At 40.4% G+C, this 11,473-nt stretch overlaps 1 pseudogene across 1 annotated transcript; it reads left to right on the plus strand.

Moving 5' to 3' along the window:
* The first annotated feature begins 5,140 nt into the window (after positions 1-5,140).
* Positions 5,141-6,811, plus strand: LOC116272353 (annotated as a pseudogene). The gene has a single exon (XR_004181066.1). The product of XR_004181066.1 is annotated as a protein SCO1 homolog, mitochondrial pseudogene (transcript).
* Positions 6,812-11,473: the final 4,662 nt, after the last annotated feature.

Genomic DNA, 11,473 nt, shown 5'->3' on the forward strand with positions numbered 1-11,473 from the left:
CGCCCCGTCCAGAGTATTCTTAGAGGTGATAGCCATTGGAATCTGAACTCTGTAGGCGGAAGAGCAGACTACAGACCATGAAGAAGGCAACTTTGTTAATAAGAGTTATGGAGAATTCAAAGCTGCTGCTCCACCATTACATTTATAGAGGAGTATCAAAAACCATTTAAAAATGTGCCTGCTTCCCAGTGCTTTTTTTACTGCATTCACTACACCACTCACTTTTATTGCTAAAAGAAGAAAATATTTCAGTAAGGGAAGATGTTCATTCAGGAAAAAAATGTAGGAGAACATAAAAAATAGTAATAAAATTTATACAGCAGATGATAATAGGTATTGATATAGATTATCCTATTTTGTCCTCTAAATAATACTCTGGAGAAGACAGAACTTGTCATCTTTGTCTTTATCACTTTTCTCTACGTATCTATCTGCCTAATCATGTGTCCATCCCTCCATCCGTCCATCCATCCATCTGTTCTCCCATATCTATCTATCTATCTATCTATCTATCTATCTATCTATCTATCTATCAATCACGATCCTTCTTTGTTTCTACCTTGTTGATCTATTTTTCTGTCTTGTCTATCTATGGTAAGGGAGGAAGAAAACTTTTCATCTATCTCCAAAGTTCTTTGACAGGGACCTGTGATCTAAATAGACAAAATACAGATTTTAAAAGGCATATGTTTATTTATTAATATTGACATTTTTATGTGCATGGGGACCCCACAGAAAAGAGGTTAAAAACCGAAACAGGCAGTTAGACCCCAGGGCTTATCTACCACTTTCAAAAGAGGTTATGAATTGTGGAGAAATACCTAGACCAAAAAAAAAAAAAAAAAAAAAAAAAAACCTAGGGGGGATTTGGGTTTCTTGGAGCAACAAATTATGGGAATGTGATGAAGAAAGGTATGGTAGTTAGGAATTGTTTCATACAGTTTATTATACTTTACTAAGCCACTTATAGGAAAGAGAAACCTCTTCACAAATAGAAATTTACATTAACTTTATAAAGTGAAATTTATGTCATGATTTTAAGAGATAGAGCAGGAGTTCTTTCTGTGCCTGTTGCTTATCAGGTATGTTCAACTAAAAATAATCCTTATGCCAAAATGGCACATTTGCGATAGCATATTCTAATCCGCTTCACTATGTATGCATGTATGTATGTACGCATGTATCTCTCATCCGTCATCTTTTTCTCTATCATATATATCAATCATCTATGTCTATCACATTAACTATCATCTATACCTCTCTATCAATTATCTATCTCTATCATCTGTCTCTATCAATCACCTATCCCTGACATCCACCTATCAATCATGTATCTATCACCTATCTTTATCATTCATCTATTATCTAACATCTATATCTATCAATCATCTCTCTATCCTATCAATTATCTATCTATCCATCCATCTTTGATCTAACAATCTGTCTGTCTATCTAGTTCCAAAATATCGGCTCTTCACAATATGCTTTCATGCCTATATATGTAAAAATATTTTTAGAATATTTGCAACACGACTCTCAATGAATACAGTGACATTTATTATTATCATGAGTGTCTGAAAAGTTAAGAACTTACCCAATAGGAAATAGAGTTTAAAAACAAACAAACAAAACCTCAGATATTTTTTCTGTAACTTCTAGTGCAATATGTTTTTATTATACTCGTTTTATTTACCATCTTGAATTTTTAGAGTTAAAAAATTCCTTTCTCAGTCTTCCTTGAACTTTATATAAATAATCCATTTGGACTTCACATCTTTAATTTGTCTCCAGGCCAAAATCTCCCCCTGCAAAGGAGAGAAGAACAGACAGATACAGAGAAAAAGAAAGAGATGCACACTGTTTACGTATATGAAACATAATTTGTTCTGTAACTGTGTAGACCAAGGAAATGACAGAATTTGCAAATCATTTCCAAACAAGTTAAAAGTAGCATGGAACTCAAATAAATTCTGAGTGCTGTTTTGTTCATCCTCCTGAATCCTGGAAGCTTTGTTATTCAAGGTTGCCTCTGCTTGCTCTTTGTTCCTCCTGCTTTTGCAAGGTTATGTAAGTCAAAAGGGGGCACATTTTTACAGCTTGTTTTTCTTAGCATCACTTATCTTGACCATTTTCTTCCAACTGAAGTTGAAAAAGCTATTCTTTTTGTTGCAAAACAAAGATGTTGTAGATAGCCCTGAGCAGGGAAAAATGCTTAGGCTGATGCTGTAAAGGGAATCATTCCAGTCTTTCTCCATCAGTACCGCACTGCAGTCCAAGGGAACACAGGTTAAATGATAACCCCATATTTCATATCTACAGCATAGAACTATTATGAAAAGGGGATTCTGAGACTTCTTTTATAGTAGGCATGACTCACTGATATTTTAGAAGAAATATAATCATCACTCTTCAATGGGCATATTGCTTTTTCTTCTTTTGATCCAGAGAGAAATTTCTAGATAAACTCATATGTCTGGTTTTGAACATACAAATTGGTCAGCTTTATCATTGTCAATTGTGTTTTTCAATCATAATAGATTTAGAGATGGGGAAATTTGTTTTATTTTATTATATTTTTCTGTAGAGATGGGGCCTTGCCATATTACTCAGGCAGTTTTTAAACTCCTGGGCTCAGGTGATCCTCCTGCCTTGGGCTCTCAAAATCCTGGGATTGGAGGTATGAGACATCAGGCCTGACTTAGATAGAGAAAAAATTTGTATTGGGATAAGATGGCAAAATGGTGTCAAATAATAATGGTGATAATGAATATCTGCTTTTTTTCTTGACTAGCCTTTTAATTACTTAAAAAAATGGGCAAGGATGTGAACAGACACTTAAAGACACTTTCCAAATCAAGACATTTATGCAGCCAACAGACATATGAAAAAATGCTAATCATCACTGATCATCAGAGAAATGCAAATCAAACCCACAATGAGATACCATCTAGTGCCAGTTATAATGATGATCATTAAAAAGTCAGGAAACAATAGGTGCTGGAGAGGTTATGGAAAAATAGGAGTGCTTTTACACTGTTCATGGGAGTGTAAATTAGTTCCACCATTGTGGAAGTCAGTGTGGCAATTCCTCAAGGATCTAGAACTAGAAATATCATTTGACCCAGCAATCCCATTACTGGGTATACACCCAAAGGATTATAAATCATTCTACGATAAAGACACATGCACAAGTATATTTATTGCAGTACTGTTCACAATAGCAAAGACTTGGAACCAACCCAAGTGTCCTTCAGTGATAAGAATACTATTCAGCCATAAAAGAGGATGAGTTCTTGTCCTTTGCAGGGATATGGATGAAGCTGGAAACCATCATTCTCATCAAACTATCACAAGATCAGAATACCAAACACTGCATGTTCTCACTCATAAGCGGGAGTTGAACAATGAGAACACATGGACACAGGGAGGGGAGCATCACATACCAGGGCCTGTTGGGAGTGTGGGGCTAGAAGGGATAATATTAGGAGAAATACCTAATGTAGGTGAGGGATTGACATTTGCAGCAAACCACCATGGCACGTGTATACCTATGTGACAAACCTACACATTCTGCACATGTAAACCAGAGCTTAAACTACAATTTAAATGTATGTAGTTCCATAAACATAGAGATTTATTTAAATAAATGTACAGAATTTCTTTTGGAGAGTTTGGCTAACCATCTAGGAGGAAAAAAACTGCAATGGAGTAACATCCAGTTTTGCTTGTTACTCTGTAAACATGTGAAGCCTTATATTTTTGAATAAAATAACTGTCCAAGTATAAAAATAGATTTTGAAACAAAATTTCAGATTTTGTTCTTTATTCTTAAAATATATAGTGAAAAACTTCAATGATATAATTAGCTTTCATGAATTTGAGAAAATATTTTACATGAGAAATTAGTTTATTTTGTTTTCCTCACATTTCACTTTTTTGTCTATAATATAGTAAAATTTATGTGCTATGAAATGCACAATGTTAACTCTATAATTTGTTGAGTTTTGATAAATACTTACTCTCAAGTAACCAACATTTAAAATGCAGAACGTTTCCATGACCATAAGAAAGTTCCCTTATGGTTGGAAGAGTTAAAGAGGAAAGAAGGCCCCACATGGTGGCTCACTCCTGTAATCCCAGCACTTTGGGAGGCTGAGGCAGGCGGATCCTGAGGTCAGGAATTCGAGACCATATAACACTTATATAGTCACACATACACACACACACACACACACACACACAAAGAAAAAACAGAAGACCCAGTAGTTATAAGATTTTTTTTTTTCCTGCTAATTTACCAATTCGGTTATTGGCCTTATTAAATAATAGGGCTAGGGAAATAGTCTCTATGATCTAATAAACAAGTATAGCTGAAAGACAAAGATAGATTTTGAGAGGTAGTTCTTCACTTCTAATTATAGGAGTTCTGTATGGAAAACAGAGATTTTTTCCCCAAATGGGATTTGTGACACCTTTTCTCTTTTCTCAAGGAGTCCCAGGTCACTGGAAGTCATTTTAGAGTCTCTCATACCTGCATGAAGAGTGGCAAGACAGAGTGGAGACAAGTAATTCAGTTCACTTGGAAAAAAAAACTTTTCCAGGAAAACAAAATTTATGATGAGAAATACTTAAAGGCCTGTTGAATATATTAATAGCTTGGATATCCATTTCAATTTAACTCAGTGCTCTTCATCAAGGATGACAGTGAAAGTTAGAATTATATAAATGTCATGCCATTAAATTAAAGATTGGGTTATGTCTAGGAATTCTCTGTGATAATGAGAGGGATTTTCAGAAAAACATCCCAGATGCTGCTTGATCTGTGGCAAATCAGACACAGAGAAAAGGACATGAATACAAGCAATGCCTTCAACCCTAGCCACTTCCCGAAGAGGGAGAATGGCAGAGGTGGTTTTTGAATGGGTAACAAATGGAGGAGGAGTAGGATTTTGGGCTGAAAGCTTGGGGACAAGAGAGGTCACTGGGGCTGAGGGTTCAGATGGACCAGGAATGGATGCAGGGGGATGAGGATAGGAGTTTTTGAAAAAGGAGACACCCAGGGAGGTTTTTATTAAAAGGATTTCATGAGGGGTACAAAATAACACAAGGAGGATTGGGATTTAAGATAAAAGTAGAAGAGACCCGGTCTCCAAAGTTCATGGCGATGCTGGTCCTAGTACCTGGACGAGTTATGCGGCCTCTGGGTGGCCAGCTTTGGCGCTTCTTGCCTCGTGGACTCAAGCTTTGGGGCCCAGCCAAGGGAACTGCGAGAGTCTTGCTGAGGCGCTTCTGCGCGCGGCAAGCGGAGGTGTGGCGTGCCTGGGGCTCCCTGGCTACTGCTTAGGAACCCGGCTCCTCAGCACCGTGAGGCCGCCACCCCCACCCCCGTGGTCGGAGAAGGGCCCCAGAGACTCCACACGCCCCTGGAAGCCCGGGCCTGTTTCCTGGAAGTCTTTAGCAATCACATTTGCTATTGGAGGAGCTTTACTGGCTGGAATGAAGTACATGAAGAAAGGAAAGGCAGAGAAGTTAGAGAAGGAACGGCAGCGACAGATCGGCAAGCCTTTACTTGGGGGACCATTTTCCCTCACAACTCATACTGGGGAGCATAAAACTGACAAGGACTACTTGGGTCAGTGGTTATTGATTTATTTTGGCTTCACTCATTGCCCTGATGTCTGTCCAGAAGAACTAGAAAAGATGATTCAAGTCGTGGATGAAATAGATAGCATTACAACTCTGCCAGATCTAACTCTACTTTTCATCAGCATTGACCCAGGGTGGGACACAAAAGAAGCCATTGCAAAGTATGTGAAAGAATTTTCTCCCAAACTGGTTGGCTTGACTGGCACGAGAGAAGAAGTTGATCAAGTGGCCAGAGCATACAGAGTGTATTACAGCCCTGGCCCCAAGGACGAAGATGAAGACTACATAGTGGATCACACAATAATAATGTACTTGGTTGGACCAGATGGTGAATTCCTAGATTATTTTGGCTAGAATAAGAGGAAGGGAGAAATAGCCGCTTCAATTGCCGCACACATGAGGCCATACAGGAAAAGGAGCTAGCCAAAGCAGTGTTGCTGGATGCAGTATTCTCTTGCTAAGAGGAAGGAAACTTTGTCTCGCATAGGAGCTTAAATAAATATAAACATATATAAATGCAGTCTACAGAATGGCCTTCATATCATGAGAACATTTCTGTTTTGAATGGGGATGTTACCCTTGTGTTCAACCAAAATTGATTCTTGGAACTGTAAAGTTTACAACCCAAAGTCAGAGGACCAAGTTAAAGTGAAGCCAGTAAAGGACACGGCGGGGTGAGGCACAGCCAGCGCATTTTTGCCTGCAAACAGGCCCTCCCAGCAGCTTTGCTGCCTCTCCATTGTCTTGGACCCTTGCTCAAAGAGCTGTGGAACTGAATTTCACCGAAAAGACTATAATTTTCATAGTGCTGTTGCTTGTCTCTTCTTGAGTTCTTTCCTCTGAGTTCTTGGTGGCTAATAACAGTCAGATTAGGGTCTCTGCTGTTCAGAGTTGATACTTGGAAACTTTAGTTTTCCTTATTAATGAATATCACTATCAGATTTGACTAATGAAGAGGAAATCAATCGTTTTGGGGGGGAAAAACCATCAGTTTGATTTCTCTAGGGGGTCTTTTATGTGATTTTTAGCTAAGTGGTATGCCAGGTTTTCAGTGACATACCAAATGAAAATAAAGAGGATATTGATCATGAGTGTGATGCTGAGTACCTCTCTGCATATACTGAATTGTACTTTGTGTAAAATAAACATATCCAACTTTGCTGTTAAAAAAAAAAGATAAAAGTAGAAGAAAGCCTGAATATACAGAATCTCTTGCCATTTGTCATTTCTGGTTATGAAGTTGTCAAGATTCCTGACAATCTGAAAGTTAAAGGTGCAATTTTCAGGCTATTGGCTGTCATTATCTAATCTGTATTGCAGCCAGGCTGTGTTGCAATAAAAAAACTAAACGTGAGCCAAATTTGGTGAAGCAGTGAAGGACACAGCCCAGTGGAGACGATATAGGGATATGGGATTGTTTGCCACCTGTGTGGGCTTGTGAGAAGCAGCTGAGGGTGTCTGTTTTTGTTCTAGGCAACTCTAGACAAAAGACGGAGACCCAGAACCCTCTTTTGAAAGAGGATGGCAAGTAGAGAAAAAACTGCATGTCCCCAAGATTTCTTCTAGCTTAGTCGTACTGTCCTCTTGTGTCCAGAATTGATGCGGTGTTGGTCTTGCTGACTTTAAGAATGAAGCCACAGACCCTTCCAGTGAGTGTTACAGTTCTTAAAGATGGTGTGTCCAGAGTTTGTTCCTTCTGATATTCAGACATGTCCAGAGTTTCTTCCTTCTGGTGGGTTCATGGTCTTGTTGACTTTAGGAATGAAGCTGCAGACCTTCGCTGTGAGTGTTACAGTTCATAAAGGCGGCACATCCGGAGTTGTTCATTCCTCTCAGTGGGTTCATGGTCTCACTTTAGGAGTGAAGCTGCAGACCTTCACAGTGTTACAGCTAATTGACCTAAAGAGTGAGCAGCAGCAAGATTTTTTGCCAAGCACCACCGAAAAAAGCTTCAGGAGCATGGAAAGGCACCTGAGTGGCTTGGGGCTGGTGGCTATGGTGGTGTGCTTTTATTCCCTTATTTGGTCCCACCCACATCCTGTTGATTGGCCCATTTTACAGAGAGCTGATTGGTCCATTTTACAGAGTGCTGATTGGTCCATTTTGCAGCGTGCTGATTGGTCCATTTTTACCGAGCGCTGATTGGTGCATTTACAAACCTTTCGCTACACACAGAGTGTTGATTGGTGCACTTACAATCCTTTAGCTAGATAGAAAAGTTCTTCCAGTCCCTTAGCGAATTAGCTAGACACAGAGCCCTGATTGATGTATTTACAAACATTTAGCTAGACACAGAGCGCTAGTTGGTGCACTTACAATCCTTTAGCTTGTAGAAAATTTCTCCAAGTCCCCACCTGACCCAGAAGCCCAGCCGTCTTCACCTGTCAATCCCCCCTCTAAACAGGACACCCCAACTGCTATTGGGAATTTGGCTGATTACTGCTGTAGCTACTTCCTGCTGGATAGGGGCAAAGAAGGGGCCCTGCAGTTGTAGTGTCCTCCAGAGGAGAACTCTTTATGCCAGTGGAGGGGCCAGCAGGTCAGTCCAGCGGTCCTCAGTAGAAGTTGTCAGTTGAACTCATTTGGGGTTCAATTTGTAAGATCATCTGTAGCTTGATGGCCTCGATTCTAGTGGAAATAAATTTGACAAGAAGGCTAAAAATACAGGACCCAAAGGCGAGTAGCAGCAAGATGGCTGCCATGGGACCTAGAAAGAGGATAAGCCATGTTTCCCAACTCCAGATGTTGGTGTAAGAGTTTGAAAGGCATTCTCTGATTTCAGAAGCCTTTTCCTGTAAGCACCAGGTGGCATCTCGTACTATCCATGACTGGCTAATGTAAAAAGAACACTCTTCCCCTAAGAAGATGCAGTCCTCCTTTATCAGCAGTGAGGAGGTCTAGGACTTTGAGAGTCAGTGCTGCCAAAGAGTCTATTTGGGATTGTAGAGTAAGGATAGACTTCATTATGTCTTGCAAGCTGTCTGAGAAATCCTTTGAGAGTGTGCAGTGGTAGGATAATGAAGTAGATAGACTGGCTATTCTGGTTCCTGTAGCAGTAGGCATTCCTAACCCTGTATGTTGGGGTATTAGTTGTATGGCTCTGCGCTGACAGACTTGAGCTTTGAGGGATACTGATAAGGTCTGATTTCCTGGCACAATGTTAATGTTGGGACTTAGAGAGACTAAGGTACAGGTGCTGGTCCAGTTAGTGGGGAGGCAGGTAAAGGTTGACGTTCCACATAATATACCTTGGCTAGGTAGACAGAACTGGTTGTGTATCTTAGAAAGTTATGTCAGTTTGTTGTTTTCATTTTCCCATACTCCTAGAGTACTTGCCAAAGTAGCTCCAGTGAGTGGCTGGGAAAGGCTGTTGGGAGCAAACTGAGTGCTCCCTGTGTTCTATTTTTCCATTGGAGAAAAAACCGTTTTGTATCTACTAAGAACCATTCGAGAGAGTGGTTGAAAGAGGGGATAAGAAGGCATTCACTAGCGGTGGGGATGCTTCTGCAAGGAGTCCAGGGGTGAATGTTCATGCAGGAAGTATATTTGCCATTACAATACCTGGACTGTTTGTTAAGCAGGAGGAGGTGATGATTTTGGGGGATCCTGGGAAGCAGACAAGCCATCTGAATGGAGCTGTTTAGGTGACTTGGAAGTTACTATGATCAGTTGGGACTTGAATTTATAGGTTGTAATTGCAGTGATGGGGTAGTAGGTTCCCCAGGGGCAAGCCCAATAACAGTTTGTGTTTGATGCATAAAGGGGTTTGGAAAGTTAAGATGGTATTCGTATTTACAGGACTGTGTATGGGCTTTTCATTCCTTGTGTAATAGGTGAGGTTGGAAACGTAAGAACATAAAAGTTGGATTGCATGTCTTGTTAGTGTATTATTGATCCTATCAGAGATGGGGAAGTCAGCTAATGATTGCATATTTAGGAGTCAGAAAGGATCTTTTCCTTCATAATGAGGGTGGTAGGTTAAGTTGGTAAAGACCGAGTTTTTTGTAAGATTGGGATTGGCAATGTAAGCAGAGGTTGATAGAGAGATACGTAGCCAACAGTAATTTGTCAGGGAAGCATTGAACTGATTTAACAGAAAGTGGGTTAAGTTGTGAGTCTTGTAGAGTTAATTAGGAGCTAGTGGAAGGGGAGGGGTGATTATAAGAGGTATCCAAGGAAGCAGGAGGGATAGACAGGGAAAGAATAAATAGGAAAGTAAAGAGGGTGCTCCAGAAAATGAGATCATTTTATCCAGGCTGAGTTAAAAGAAAGCAAATTGCTGTCAGAAGGACAAAATAGGAGATGCAAGTCCTCCAATGGTTCACAGGGGTATCAAGCCTGGTCTGGCTGATCTTGGGACTTCTGAGCTGACAGTCCCACAGGTTCCTCAGGGGATGTCCAAAATTTAACTCAGGTATGGTGAATCCAAGACTCCACTCCTGTCATCTTAACTGCGGTGGGGATAGAGAGGATTACTGAATATGGTCCTTCCCACAAAGAGTCCATAGATGGGGAGGTACATGGGGAAGATTTGACCAACACTAGATCTGACTGAAACAACTCTGTTCCCTTTTCTCTGTGACATCTCTCAGGCAGGTTTTTAAGGTTTTGTTGATATTTTGCCAAAGAAGTTGTATCTTTGACCATTTTGGCCATTTCCTGATCAAGCAGGAGGTCATTTGTGAGAAAAGGTCATCCATACAGCATATCACATGGACTGATCCCCATTTTGTGAAGAGAATTTTGGATTCTCAACAAGGCCATGGGCAAAAGAGTAGGCCATGGGAGATGAGTTGCTTGTGTTAGATTCCTTAAGTGCCTCTTGAGTGTTTCATTTTCCTTCTTGACCTTCCCTGAGGATTGTGGCCTCCAGGTTCAGTGAAGATAATATTGTATCCCTAGTGCCCTGGAAATTCCCTGAGTTATCATGGCTTTAAAAGCCAGACCATTGTCACTCTGTAGGGTTTGGGGAAGACAAATTCTAGGAATTATTTGACTAATGAGGACTTTAATGACTTCCTGGGCCTTCTCTGTCTTACAGGGAAAAGCTTCTATCCAATTTGTAAAGTATCAACACAGACCAACAAGTATTGAAATCCCTTTCACTTAGGCATATGGGTGAAGTCTAACTGCCAGTCCTCTCCAGGATAGTGACCTATTCTTTGTTGCCCCAAAGGGGCCTTACAATGAACCAAAGGATTGCTCCTTTGGCACACCTCATAGGCTTTGACTACCTGTTGGATGGTCCAGAGAGATTTGATCCTGCAAATAGGGATTTGGCCATTTGATTAGTGTTTTCAATACCCACATGAAAAGTTTGGTGGAGTGCTTTAAATATTTTCCACTGACTGGCTTTGGGTATAAATACCTTTCCTCCTTATGTCATTAACCACCCTGAGGGGAGAAAACTATGTCCCCATGAAAGTTGCCATTCTGTTTCATTCGGGGAATATTGGGGCTTAATCTCTTGGATAGGGTTGTTCCATACTCAGGGTCCTTCCATAGGTATTTCTAATGGGAGGTTCTGCCTGGCAGAAATTTTGGCTTCATCATCTGTTTGATGGTTTCTTTTTGCCTTTTCTCCTTCCCCTTTTTGATGGCTATGGCAGTGTAAGACTGCCACCTCCTTGGGTTTTTGCACTGCATGAAGTAACTCCATAATTTCTTTGTGGTATTCAGTGGGGTTTCCTCCAGGGATCAGAAACTCCTTTTTTTCCCCATATTGCAGCATGGGCATGTAGGATTAGATAAACATACTTGCCATCTGTATACACATTTATTCTTTTTCGCTTTCCCAGTTCTAAGGCTTGGGTAAGTACCACTAGTT

The sequence above is a fragment of the Papio anubis genome, chromosome Y (assembly GCF_008728515.1).
Source record: "Papio anubis isolate 15944 chromosome Y, Panubis1.0, whole genome shotgun sequence".
Lineage (NCBI taxonomy): Eukaryota > Metazoa > Chordata > Mammalia > Primates > Cercopithecidae > Papio > Papio anubis.